Source organism: Paroedura picta, chromosome 1 (genome assembly GCF_049243985.1).
Source record: "Paroedura picta isolate Pp20150507F chromosome 1, Ppicta_v3.0, whole genome shotgun sequence".
NCBI lineage: Eukaryota > Metazoa > Chordata > Lepidosauria > Squamata > Gekkonidae > Paroedura > Paroedura picta.
The window spans coordinates 71,936,978-71,951,901 of record NC_135369.1 but is presented as its reverse complement, the minus strand read 5'-3'; the positions used below and the strand labels follow the sequence as shown (position 1 = coordinate 71,951,901).

The following is a 14,924-nucleotide window of genomic DNA, read 5'->3' as shown; positions in this document are numbered from 1 at the left end:
TCTCTTACCCTCCCACTTGCTATCTTAATTGGCTTTCAATTCCCTGTTCCCTGAAGCTGCAGCTTGCCTCATCATCATCCTCTTTCAGCACGGGCTGGTGCCGTGACCTTCTTCACCCATGGGGCTGGTGCCGGTTGAGGGCAGAAATCTGGGGATGCCTGCTATATTGATTTTGGGATTTGGGGTGTGCAGGCTTCCCCCAAGGGAGGGATCCCGGGCATATCTGCTATCTTTGTTGTTGCTGTGCTGGGGCTTGAGCATGGTATGGGCTTGCCTCTCCACTCTCTCTCTGAACCTGGGTCCTACGTCCCTGGACAGGGTCAGGGGAAAGGCGGAGGCAAGTTACAGCCAGGGCTCCCATTCACCCGGAGGAGGCCCAGCATGGCCTTTCTCTGGCTCGATGAGCCTGCTTGGGGACAAATGGGAGCCCTGGTTGGGAATTGCCTCCTTCCTTCCCCCGACCCACAGAAAGCACACTGTGGCATTTCCCAGCCTCACAGAGCCTGTCTGGGGCAGGGGAGGGGCAGGGGAGTCCCAGCCAGCCCTCCCCTTCACACCAGTAAGGGTTACAGAGTCCAAGAAAGGCTGCACTGACCCTGGCAGCATTCAGGCTCTGAATGGCAGCAAGTACACCAGAGTGCTCCTGGGCAGGGTGTTGGGGGTGGATGCAAGCGGGGCTGGCCCAATCAGGATGCATACAGCTTTCCTGTGCATGTCCTGATTGGGACATAGTATTCCAGGGATAGGAAGCAGAGGCTAGACTGGCTTCGCCCAGGAGGGCTCTGTGCAAATACAGCTTTTAAAATAGCTGTCTAATAATGACTTGGACAATTTATTTATTTATTACGTCATTTATAACCCATCATTCCTACTGAGACTCAAGGTAGATTATAAAATCAAAATATTTCCCCATTTTTTTTACAGAAAGCTACAAAACAAAGAAACAAGAAAACAGCCATGTTGAGTTGTTCCAGGAGGAAGATTTCAGTCAGAGAAACCAGAAGCGATACCACAGCATCCTGTAATGCTTTCCCCTCTGTGCTTCCTGAACCACAATCCTCTCAGTATTCTTAACTTTGGTAACAGCTTTCTGTCACAAACCTTTACAATCTTGGATGTTTTAGCATTGAACAACACTTCCTGCACACCCTTTCTAATCCAAGCACCAGGTATACAACTCTTTAATTTTTTTGCATTTTCTTAATATAAGAGGAATGCATAAACAACTAACCTGGGTCAATTGACTTTTTTCTGGAAAAGATAGCAGAATGGGGCAAGGTAGGATTGATTGAATAAATGAGTGTTAAATTTGCTAGTCATGGAAACTGTGAAGCTCCAAGGAAGTTGGGCACACATGTCAAGTGAAGAACATGCTGTGACATTCATTAAATCTATCACAACCCTGGTTCCAGGGCTGGTTCCAAGCTTTAGTGGCCTCCAAGTGCTTCCTACATTCTTCAGTTCTTATTGAATTGAAGTGGACTCTCTTTAATCCACATCCTGTTTTCATCAGTTCCTGCACTCTACAGCTGTCTTCTTTCTTGGATTTTCTCCTCCAACTCTGCAAACGAATAAGAAAAAACGGACTGCTGAGACCCCCCCCCTTTTTTGAGCTGTTGATTGGCCTCTGGTGATTGGTCTCTAGCAGGAGCAGGGCTTTCACTCCAGGCTTCATATTTTAGTGTATTTTAGTGCTGCCGTCATTTTGTCTCAGCTTCTATGCTATGAAGGAATTTTCCCTGTGTTATAAGCCCCCTTACCTAATGTGATAAATATTAATGACCATTTTCACACTGGAGGCTTCATGCCATGCTGCAGGGTGGAGTTTGAGCTGGGGCAAGTTGCCCTGCCTCTTCCTGCTCACACACAGGGGAGCATTTGACCCAGTGCACCTGGTCCACCCCAGACTTGTGCTCCTGCATGGGAGCTGGGGCAGCAAATTCCCTAGTTCAGAAAATGTGAATGTCAGAAGAAGTAAAGCCAAGCTATTCTTGCCTCGAGCTGCTTCCTCCTCACACTGTGTAGGGAGAGGGAATGAAAAAACACTCACTAGGGCTGCCCTGTTTTCTCCTGCCATTTCCCTGCTAGCTTGGCAAAAAAATTAAGTTGAAGGGGATGCTTTACACTGGGATTCCATTTTTTTTAAAAATAATTGTAAGAAGCCATTTCATTTCATTCCTTAGAAAATAAATAAATAAACCATCAGTGAACCTTGTGCCCACAGGCAATAAACCTTAACACAGTTGAGATGGCTTAGTCAGTAAAGTGTGAGCTTTGAGACTACAACTTTAGGAGTTCAATTTAGAAGTTCAACTGTAGGGCTTTATTTTTTACCCATGCAAGGATTTTAATTTTTTATTATTATTCAAAAGTAAAACAATGGTCAAAAATTTTAAATGGTGAGTTTTTAAAACATGAGCTTTTCAAAAGTAAAAACATAAAAACTCCTGTGTGCAGAAAAAATCAACCCAAAGTGAGACTGATATGAGTGCTTACCACATTACCTAAGGGGGCTAGTAAGCAGGAAAAGAGCCTCTTGTGGCGCAGAGTGGTAAGGCAGCAGACATGCAGTCTGAACCTCTGTCCATGAGGCTGGGAGTTCAATCCCAGCAGCTGGCTCAAGGTTGACTCAGCCTTCCACCCTTCTGAGGTCAGTGTACCCAGCTTGAGTACCCAGCTTGCTGCTGGAGGGTAAACGGTAATGTAACACTGAGGGTAAACGGTAAACGGGGAAGGTACTGGCAAACCACCCCATATTGAGTCTGCCATGAAAACGCTGGAGGGCGTCACCCCAAGGATCAGACATGACTCAGTGCTTGCACAGGGGATACCTTTACCTTTTTAAAGCAGGAAAAATATTTTACAGAATAAAATTTGAGATAAAATTAAGGCAGCACTGGAATTTAACCCCCTGATATGGAAGGGCTGCCCCTGATGGAAACCAGCCAATCAGCAGAGACAATGTTGGTGCTGGAGGCATGGCTGGGGTGGAGTAGGGGGAGAAAATCTGAAGAAGTAGTGCATCTGTGCCCAGAAGAGAGTGTGATGAGCCCACATTTCTCTGATGAAGTGAAGAAAATCTATTCTTAGATATGCCAGGGAATAAGTAATGTAACTCCAGAGTCGATCCTGGACAGTGAAGATTGGGAGTCAGCAGCATCAGATTGGAGATTGGGGTCAGGTACAGATTGCTTTTAAAAATCTGAGCCGAATGAGCTTCAAAAGCCTAGTGCAGATAAGACCCAGGGCAAAGAGTTCCCATGGCTCCTCTGCCCATCACTACTCACTCATGCCCTCCTTTCCTCCCACCCACCCACTTCTCACTTGTTTGTGCACCCTTCCCTTGTCTGCTCACAAGCCCTCTCACTGGCCATGGTTACAGCTGCCTCAGTGACACTGGCTGGTGCCAAATTTTGGCTCATAAACCGGTTCGTGTCCATTCTAAGTTCAAAGTACTTATTTTGGGGGGGTCACATTTTTATGCTGAAAATTCTTAAATTGCCAGCATTAGCTTGTCTGATAGATTAAAAACCTGTATTTTAGCAGATATATAATATTGTGGAAACCAGTCTTATATTTAGAAATAGAGATGGGAGGGCTCACATTGTCATTCAATTTAAATTTAAAGCATTATCTTTTCATTTTTAGTTAATTGAACATTGCAGGATTTTAATATTTTTATTAAGTCTCAGGTTTTAATTTTCCATGATTGTTTAACAATTAAATTTCTGCTAATACAGGAAACATTTTTGAGATGCACTCACTCCTGCCTTATTAACTCCTGCATTCTTCTTTGCCTGTATGGAGAATTCTGACTCTCAGACATTCTAAGGAGAAGTCCCTAGAGCACGCCATTTTCCAGGGCAAGTGCGGTTTTAGATCTCCATTCCTCTTTATAACGCTATATAATTTTAACAGACCCCATTTCCTTTGATATGGCTCTTTGGCAGACTTCAACTCCTATTTGTAACAAAAACAGAGAAATCGCATATAAAAGACATAAGGTTCAAATGGTATATTTTACTGGATCATTTTTATCTGAGCCAAATTGCAAGTTATTGTCATATGAATACCATTATCTAGCATAGTTATTTGGGTCAATATACAATAAAATTGATGACATCTTGTATCACATGCCATCTTAATGTTTGCATTATTTTTATTAGTAAACATGTTAACTGAGGAATCTGCAATCTTTATATTTATATGGATCAATTTAGAGGGTAAGAATCCAGTCACGAACAATCTGAGTTGTAAGAGCTTCTTACCTATTGAGTTTCACAGGACAAAGTACATGAGCAACGCAGTTATAGCAAGGGGAAATCCTACTGTTATCTTAAGAAACTGGGACACTTGAGTACAAAATGTTCCTTTTCCCCATATAAGTGAATGGTTACCATTCCTCAATGCAAGAAGTGTCATACTTGGAGGATTAACACTGTGTTGACAGCAAGTTTTGTACCCTCTGCCACTGGAGAAGCCATATGTGATAATAACTGTGATTTTAACCTCAGAGTTTATCTAAAAGCATTTCCCAAGTGTCAGAGGCTCTATTTGAAAGTATTGCTGGAGATGTAAAAGAAACTTTCCCAAACCTCTGCTCAAATATGAATGCTAGCTGTGTTACTTTGGACCAGTTGTTCCCTCTTAGTGTACCATATGGGGTAGGGGAAGAATTATGTATGTAACACTGAGTTCCTTGGATGGAAGGCATGATAAAAATGTATAGACATATGTTCTGTGTCAAGGGTTCCCATATCCTTTTGAGCCCACAGACACCTTTGGAATTCTGACACAGGGTGGTGGGTACAGTCACAAAATGGCTGCTGCAGGAGGTAGAAAGAAACAGCAAATGTCAGGGAGTTAGGTTCTGCATAATTCTAATAGAAACTTCAATATTTCAGGCAGAAGATCTATTTAACAGCATGCCACTTTATTTAAACATTTCTCCCCAATACACACAGCTTGAGTCATGCAATGAAGATCCTGGTGGCTGCTGCTGCCAAAGAGCTAGTAGGAGGCCCCTAATCTGAAGGACCAGATCAGATTCCACTCCTTCACATGAAGCCAGCTGGATAACCTTGGGCCAATCAGTTTTCTCAGAGCTCTCTCAGCCTCACCTACCTCACAGGGTGTCAGTTGTGAGGAGAGGATGGGGAGGCCACTTTGAGATTCCTTCAGGAATAAAAAGTGGGGTACAAAAACCAGCTCTTCTTCTTCTTCAGAGCACCATTTGTATAGATCTACAGGTAATCAGTTCTACAGTGGCCAGTCAGAAGCCCTGATGAACAAAAGCCCCATCTGGTCCTGCCTTCTCTCTAAAAGAAATTGATGGACATCAGGAAAGGTGCTGGTATGTGCCATGGCACCCACAGGCGCTACAATGGGCCCCCCAGTTTTATGTGCATGATCACTGTAATCCAACCACTCACAATGTATTTTGTATACTGCCTGGAGCTGCATGTGAGGGTGGTATATAAATTAAATAAATTATTTTTATTTTTTATTATATTTTATACATGGCCCTCCCTTTTGGCTCAGTACACGAGTGAAAAACCCGTATCAAAGAGTGTAAAATAGCAACAGTACTCAATGACGATAAACAACAGTTTGGTCTGTCTGCATTGTGGTTCTGTTTCATCCATCCATCCATCCATCCATCCATCCATCCATCCATCCATCCATCCATCCATCCATCCATCCATTCATTCATTCATTCATTCATTCATTCATTCATTCATTCATTCATTCATATTCAAACTTTTATACTGCCCGTCACAACTAGTAGTCTTGGGGTGGTTTACACGTAAAACCAACAGAAATACAACATTAAAACCCCATAAAACCCAATTATACAAAAACTAAAAATAATATCAAGAAGATGATGATGGCAATCATTGTCCCAAAGACTGCTCCAGCCAGATCAGCAGATGTTCCCCTAATCCTGTCCATACGGGGCAGATCATATGTATGGGGAGGGATCCACTGATGTCATTACTAGTCACCGTCCTGGCCTCAACCAAATGCCTGTTTTCTATTAGTGCAGTTTATAGGGCTTCTGGTTGATGGTTGGGGGCTTGTTCACTTGTCTTGACCGAATGCCTGGTGAAAGAGCTCCTTTTTGTAGGCACTGAGAAATTGTTTTAGCTCCAGCAGGGCCCTGATGTCTTCTGGGAGCTCATTCTACCAGGATAGAATATGTCCTAAAAAAGCTTTCAATAAGCATGTCAACATACTGTGTTTCCCCAAAAATTAGACACTGTCTTATATTTATTTTTCGTCAAGAAGACACACTATGGCTTATATTCAGGGGATGTCTTATTGGTATTTAGAAAAATTGATGCCATCAACAAAGATGTTTGTGTGGGGTGAGAGAGATCCACAGACTGTTGCTGGTCAGTGCTGCTTTAGGCTGACCCTAAATTGAGCAGGGGTTTGGACTAGATAGTCTGTATGGGCCTTTCCAATTATATGATTCTATGAGTCTATGATTCTAAAGCAGTTTACAAAATTTAAAACAGTGCAATAGGTGTTGGAACAGGCAAGATTGGCAGTGTGCATGATAGAACAGAATGAAGAGTATCTTTCAGGGAGCATTGGAGGAAATGTCTATTTAGCATAATTAGAATGAAGAATTCCTGATGATTTTCAAATAATCTTCTCCAGTGTCCTGATTGGCTCATTTGCAGGCTTCCTGACCCCTTGAGCATACTTCTTCCCCGCTTTCCTCCAGAACAAGAGACAGAATGGCTGCACAGTCAAATATCAAATAGCTAATCAGATGGCTAGTTAGATTATTAGGATTACTAGGACTAGGATTCTCTCTCCTCTCCTTTTCTATACAAAATTGTTTCTCCTAGAAATAATACTGTTTTGTTCTTTTCAGCAGCCTGATGCTGCGATCCTCTCTTGCATATTTAAACTCTGCCAACAATAGGAACCATATAAGCCATACAATAAACAGTGTCCTAGTATAAAACTAGAGTCTCAGAAGAACGGGGAAATTCACATCCAGCAGCACCTCAGAGACCAACAAGAGTTGCAAGGTATACACTCTCTTCATCAGTAGGGATGTAGATCTGAGTTGTGATCTTTCCCATTTGCAGGATCACATATTCGTCAGACTTTGCTCTGGTGGTGAGTACAGTTTCACCATGGGCATATTGGAAGAGGCCACAAAGAGCTTTGTAGATGGTAGTTATTACCTTGAGGTGAACACAGACCTTGATTGGTAACCCAGGGAGTGACTTCAGGCTGGGTGGACTAGACCCACTCCAATCAGCTCCCAATAGTTATCCAGCTGTGGCTTCCTGTGCCAGCTGGGATTTCTGGATGGTCTTCAAGGGCAGATGGATGTGCTTTACAGTAGTAGCCAGATGAAGGTTCCTGGTCTCTTTTTCAGAATTATAAAAAATTGCAGGTCAACTTCTACTGCATTAGAATTGCCTGCTATGGAAGCAAAGGCTTGTCAGGCCGTTCCCTATCTTGTGCTTCGGCATGTGTTCATTCTGTACGGCCCTTGCAGGTTGCTGCCTTTCTCCTTGTCATTTGTTCTCCATTTGAAAATAAACAGATTTTCACAGACACCATAAGGCTGTGATATCCCCCCTCCCCCGAAGGGTACTGTAAAGGCTGCCCTGCTTGGGGGTGGGAGAGAAAAATGTCTGGTTCAATAAAGGATAACATCTCTCTAATCCTGTCGGCCCAACAGAGCAATTACATCCGTAGCTATTCTGATTGAGACAGGCACAGCCAGCCATGGAAAGTCCAACATGATAATAAAATAATGGCTTTATACACAGGATAGCCACCTTCCTTATGGCACCCTTTCGGTTTCTGTAAGGGCAGCATAACAGCTGGAATTCAAGGGTAAAGCATTCAAACCCTACCGCTCTCTTCTGGAAAATGTTGCACCAAAATAACAGTTGCCTGAGGCTACTTTGGATCTGACCTGGGGACAGACAAAGAATGCTATACATGTGGATATTATGCAGCTAGGGTTGCTGGCTCTGGGTTGGGAACTGGGGTGGAACTGGGAGTGGGCGGGATTTGGAGTAGGGAGGAGCCTCAATGGAGTATAATGTGCTGGAGCCCATCCTTCAAAGCAGCCATTTGCTCCAGGGGAACTGATCTCTCTCACCTGGAGATGAGCTTCCTGTACAGCTTCCAGGGAACCCAGAACATCATCATTCTTAAAAAAAAAAAGTTGTGCTTGCAAAGCAATATCAAACCAACCAAACAAAAGAAAAACCCACTGCAAATTATATTTGTACTTCAGTGTTGTTCTATTAACTTATGCATTTGGAAATGAACACAGACTATGGTCTGATATTAATGGTGCAGGTGATGAGGAAGTGAAAATGGTTGCCAAAAGAGCCTTAATACAGATTGCACAGGCAATGTAGTGAGAAGAGAACGTTCCATTGCCTTCAGTGCTTAAGTTAAATATCTGTACTGAAAACGGAGAGTGAGCAACCGGCTTAATATGGCTATGATATGATAATCGGAACAGTCCTTTGTAGCCAAATTCTAGGAAAGTTGGGCACTCTGTGGATCTATAGGTGAAGGTAAAGGTATCCCCTGTGCAAGCACCGAGTCATGTCTGACCCTTGGGGTGACGCCCTCTAGCATTTTCATGGCAGACTCAATACGGGGTGGTTTGCCAGTGCCTTCCCCAGTCATTACCGTTTACCCCCCAGCAAGCTGGGTACTCATTTTACCGACCTCGGAAGGATGGAAAGCTGAGTCAACCTTGGGCCGGCTGCTGGGACTGAACTCCCAGCCTCATGGGCAGAGCTTTCAGACTGCATGTCTGCTGCCTTACCACTCTGCACCACAAGAGGCTCATCTGTGGATCTATAATCAAAGTCAAATTTCATTTACAGCATTTTAACCCACTTTTCTCTGTGACCAGATTCAAGCTAGGTTAGAATGATCAAAACAACATAGAGTTAACAACACATAATCTGAATAGCTATATCTTCACAGCACTTTGTACACTGCTAGGGTAGGACCAAATAGCCTTGTGAATAAGTCTGCCTCTCTGCCATACTCAGTTTGTGGACTTTTTACAAAATGGATGCCTTACTAATACAGAGTGGATTCAAATGTAAGGTGACCAGATTGTCTCACTTTTGGATAAACATCTGGGGGTACTTGGCAAATTGTACTTATGTTGAAATTAAAATATATATACTACAATACTATTTTTGTGTTCTATGCATTCTATGAAACTTTTTGTTGCTCCATATAGACCACATTTTTAATCAAGAACCCCTCCCCCCCCAGTCAATGGTTTCCCGCTTTACTAATGTTAAACTCTGGTCACCTTATTCAAATGTGCAGCCATGTTGGTCTGAAGCAGCAGAACAAAGTTTGAATCCAGTGGCCCCTTTAAGATCAACAAAGTTTGATTCTGGGCTTAAGCCTTCATGTGCACACTGTAATAGGGAGAGGGTTCAACGTTTGAAAATGCCCTTGATCTAGCAGTGCCCAATGTAATTTTCCTGCAAGAGGCAATAACCAAAAGGGGTTGGTAGTGAAACACAACTGCTGTATGGATGGATACTGGGAACCATGTTGTGCAGGTATTTGGGCTGTAGATCACAAAGGGCTTTAAAGGCAATAGCCAGCACACTGAACTGTGAAATGCATATTGGTAGCCAGTGTCACATTTTCAACAGCCAAACAAAGGGGCTGCCTTTTATATCAGCTGCAGTTTCTGAATTGCCTTCAAGGGGACTTCCATGTGTACACCATTCAAGTTCAGGTTACTGTTGCCTGGATCTGCTTGGCTTTGTTAGATTCCAGCCTGAACTAGATGAAACTGATGCAAGGCAGTTTTCCAAGCAGAAGTGCCTGGTCCTCTTAACCTGGGTGTAAGCTGCATGGAGCTTTTATTGCAATTTCAGGTCAATTCAGTCCCTGCCGTTTACACGGAATGCGATTTCCATTTTGAATTGGGGCGATTTAAATATTCCCTCTGCAACAGACATGATTGATCCGGAGTGACCTTACCTTTTCTTCGCGATTTCCTGGAGTGCTTTTAACCTTGGATAAATTAAAAATCGTATTCCTAAAATGTGTAGCTGTTTGCATTTCCCCGAACTAAAAGCTGCCGAGCCTCCAATTGGTAAGGGAGTCCGTTCAAATGCTTCCGGTTATGAAACTTTCCTCCCAAGATGTATTGTTTCTCTTTGTTTCCCTTTGGAATTTGTTTCCCTCTGGATTTGCCTCTTCTCTGAGAAGCTGCTGGCTAGTTGGCTTTTGTTTTTATTTTTTAATGAACGTTATTGCAAACCCGGGGAGGGGAGGGGAAGGGAGGGGGTGGCATTTATCTTCCAGTATCTGCAATTTAGACAAACCTCCTATTGCAAAAGGACGGCTGCAAGTTTTCCCTCTGAGATGGATCAAATTCCCTATAAGTCACAGAGTGGGAGGCTGGTATTGGCATAATGGGAAAGAAAACACAAGGAGCCGGCTCCCCCCCCCCCTTGGAGCCTAGTCACAGAGCCTCCAGCTGATTCTCCACCGGCAGTCAAATGGAGGAGAAATCCTCCGCCCTCCCTGAATCAAGTGCAGAGCACTTTCTGTTTCAAATTGGGGGGAAATAATCAGGAAGATACGAGCTCAAATCGATCTGAATTCAACAGGAATAAATAAAGTAAGTGCAGATTCAGCCATGGTTCAACGGGGGCAGCCTTATCCTGTCAAATAGCACAATTCCCCACAGGGCCCTAGCATCAACTCAGTGGACATTTCCATACCTGTTAAATGTAGCGTCGTGTTTGCTGAAAGAAGTCGTTAAATTCCGGCCCCTCAATATGACGTCGCCAACATCCAGTGTCTGGGCAGTAAACAGCTCGCTACATCCTCCAGTTTAAAGCGTGACTTTGGGAATGGCAAAAAGTGGATTCACCAACTCACTGGCTAACAACCAGCAATCATCAGAAGAAACGTATGGAGGCTCAATCGTGCTAGAGTCAGCTCTGCAGTGCCCCATCCTGGCACCACCTCCTTCTCTTACGCCCATTCATCCTGCAAATAAGGAGGGCAAATAGTCCTAAAAGATGGCTGAAAAAAGTGAAAAGGTGAAAAGGTGTGGAGGGTCGGTGAGGTGCAATAAATTATTGCGCTTAGCAATTCAGTGGGTGTTATGCTATTTTGGGCAATGTGCGGAAATGACCTGTCATTCCTGGTCTGATCAGGTGTTGTTATCTCTAAATATTCAAGATTAAAGGGGTGGGATGTCTCATTTGGCTGTTTATCTCAATGCAGTTTGTGGTGTTGATTTCCTGAATGCCACCAAAAACATCATTTGGTTCAAGTGGCTCTGTGGTTTATTCTGGGGCAACTGTCCTGGTATTCCAGAAAAGGAACTGGGGCTAGGACCCAGGACACTGAAGTGTAAAGTTCAGATTCCACAGCACAAAACGCCCCCATACTCACTCGCTCTTTTGCTCTGATACACAGAAGGCAGAAACAAACCTAGATCTCACCTTTTATAATTACTGTTCTGTGCTCCTGGGCTTGTGCTCTGTCTCTCACCTTGCTGGCTGCCACAAGAAGGTGGTGATCTGTAACACTGATGTATATTGAAAGGGTGCCGCCCGTCCTCCTTGACGCTGCTGTCACCTCTGTTCATTAAGGAAGCTGCAGTGCTCTCACATTAGCAGTAGATGCTGCTGCATGCCTGCTGTCAATGCAGTGGCAATGATTAAGCCCCACATTTACCTCATGAAACCTCCGCTTTCAAGACAATCTTTTTCTTTTGGCTCTTGAAGGTGTAGATTTTGGAGGCCATAGGAAACATTTGGTCCAGTATGGCATGAGACTGCAAGGATTATCTTCCTACTGGGTCCTAGGTTACCATCTGTTCATGAAGTATTGTTCATATTGTGAGATCTTTGTCCATTTAAAGAAAAGTAGAAAGTTGTCCATATTGTTTATTGTTGCTGTTGCAAACTCTTTCTCAATAGAAATGGAATCCAACCAGACAATAGTAAATTTTGCAGGGGTGAGATATCACAGATTTTGAATTCACCATTCAGATAGCTACAATCCATATTAGGGTTGCCAAGGGTCTGCTGGGACACATCCTCTCGTCTCCTGTCAGGTCCCCCCTCTTGGCAACTCATGCCAGTTCCCACAGGTTGTAGGATGGTAGGGGTGGGGCTTTTTTTGGTGGTAAAGATAAAGGTATCCCCTGTGCAAGCACCGGGTCATGTCTGACCCCTGGGGTGATGCCCTCTAGCGTTTTCATGGCGGACTCAATACGGGGTGGTTTGCCAGAGCCTTCCCCAGTCATTACCGTTTACCCCCCAGCAAGCTGGGTACTCATTTTACCGACCTCAGAAGGATGGAAGGCTGAGTCCACCTTGAGCCGGCTGCTGGGATTGAACTCCCAGCCTCATGGGCGAAGCTTTCAGACTGCATGTCTGCTGCCTTACCACTCTGCGCCACAAGAGGCCCTTTTTTGGTGGTAGTACTTTTTAATTTTTAGGATGTTTTTAATTTGCCATTACTATTTTAATTTATTGATGTAAACTGCTCTGAGTCCACTTGTGGAGAGGGATGGTCTATAAATCAAATAATAAATAAATAGATGGTAGGTTGGAATAGGATTTTTAAAAATCACTGCTGGTCTTATCACTTCTGGGAACCTGGAAGCGTTCTCATGCCCCTCTAGGACTCGCAGGAAACTCAGCTCTTTCTAGGAATTGCCAAAAATGCTGTAGAGTTTCTGGTGATTCCTATAGTGACGTGACATTCATTCCTCAGTTTTCCCAGGCATTTGCCCAAGGATTCGTCAATGTTACTGCTCTGTTAAAATACTGGTTGACATATTATGTTATGATTGTTATATTTGTTACATTGTTATAATGTTCTATGTAACTATGATGCTCTATGAAAACTGCCCAGAGCTGTATGGAATGGTGATATAAAAATCTAAATAAATAGATAGATAGATAAATAGATAAAATAAGAACTAGGAACACATTCTTTTTCAAATGAAGTGTCAGACTCCCAAGAGGCTGAATTCTGAGACTAGTGCCTCTTTATCTCCTTATTTTTTTCCTGCAGGTGCCCAGAATAAAGAAATCTTATTCAAATCCAGTGTTTACACTCAATGGAGGAGTTGTAAGACAGGAAGTCAGTGTCAAAAAACGAAGACCAGTGTTCAGTTCCCTGCTTGTTTTGTGGCATCGCTATCACTTGCATGTCCTTCCATTTTGCTCACAGGTCCTTTATTATGTGACTCGGTGCACATTCAATTGTTGCTGGCTCTTGGAAGTGACTCTCTCTGATCAGGTTACGCATGCTTTTCTGAGCAGTCAACCCAAACAGAAAACAAAAGCTATCAAAGGAGCATATCAAACAGCAGAGGATGAATGCACAGCTGTCTTGTCTGTCTCTCACGTACTCTTTTTAAAAAACCCTTTTTGGTACCTCAGAAAGCTGACTGTAAGAAAAGGGAGATGTTGTAAAAAGATAGATGGTACCGTCAGATCGATAAATACTGTCAACAGGATGAGAGAGAGGGGGGGAAGGAAGGAGGGAGAGGAAAAACTAGATAGATAAATGGATGGATAAGATGAGATGTTACAGTTGCTGCATATGCCTATTTTGTCTGTCAATAATGTGTGCAACAATCTCCTTAGAAAAACAAATGGTCCTTTCTTCCTTTATATTGCTTTGTTCTTTCTGATGTTGGTGCTTTGATCTCATCTGAATTGCTGTTTCTGTGGGGGACAGCCACACCTGCCAATCCACACAGCAGAGTTCGCAGTTCCAGACATAGAACTCATGTCACACCGGTTCACTTTTCCCACTTTTAAAGACATTACAGCCGGTGTAGATTGAAGATACTTCATGCTATCATGTTTTGGAAGCAAAGAGAAGACAGAAACATGCTGTTCTTCAGTTTATAATTGGAATGCCATGTGGAAGACATAGTTTCCCCCACTCAGTGTGATACTTCCACCGTGGAGAAAGCACCTCCACAATCACGGTAGGCTTAGATCAGATACAACAATCTCCACTAGGATCCATAACTGAGCAATGATTTGAAACCAGGCTTCCACAGTCTCAATTCCACACTGTAGTAGACTGGACCTCCAAAATGCAAATGTGAGAGAGGGGAACAATATGGGGAGGGGGACAGACTGAGGCCAGGCATCAGGTGAACCTTATAGGTGGGTAAGAGTAACTGTGGCTAGTGAGGTGAGAGGCAAAGAAAGGTCAATTGAGGCAAAGGCAGAAAAAGAAGAAAGAAACAAAAAAGAGAAGTGAGCTCTCCCTCTTAGGATGGAGCCAGCATGGTGTAGCGATTAAAGAGTAGTAGGCTCTAATCTAGACCGTTTATGCACTGGAGGTTTCATGCCAGGCTGCAGGCCTGCAGTAGTTGTGGCAGGTTGCTCCACCTCTTCCTCCTCTTCCTGCACCACACGGGGGAGCATTTGGCCTGGTGCACCTCATCCACCCCCAATTTGTGCTCCTGCATCGGAGTTGGGGCAGTGAAGATCCCAGTGCGTAAAAGGTCCTGGAGAACAAGGTTTGATTTCCTACTCCTCCACATGCAGCCAGTTGGCTGACCTTGGGCTAGTCACAGTACTCTTAGAGCTGTTCTCAGAGATCAGTTCTCTCAGAACTCTCTCAGCCCCACCTACCTCACAGGGTGTCTTTTGTAGGAAGAAGAAGGGAAGTCCAAAAAAAGCCACTCTGAGACTCCTTCTGGTAGAGAAAAGCGGGGTATAAAAACCAACTCTTCTCTTTGTTTATTGTATGGCCTTTAGGTAGCTCTTGCTTATTTTCTTACACATATTTTTATTTGGAAATATTTGTACATATGCGAAATTATCCCAACCCACCCTGAGTCTCCTACCGAGGAGGACTTGCTGGCTGGTGTCCTGACAGTCAGCACA

At 43.6% G+C, this 14,924-nt stretch overlaps 1 long non-coding RNA gene across 1 annotated transcript in view; it reads left to right on the top strand.

Annotated features, from left to right (window-relative positions):
- Positions 1-4,454, top strand: part of LOC143838519 (uncharacterized) — a 37,501-nt gene extending 33,047 nt beyond the window's left edge. The window contains exon 3 of the long non-coding RNA XR_013231410.1: positions 925-4,454. This is a non-coding gene — a long non-coding RNA (uncharacterized LOC143838519). The remainder of the gene's footprint in view (positions 1-924) is intronic.
- Positions 4,455-14,924: the final 10,470 nt, after the last annotated feature.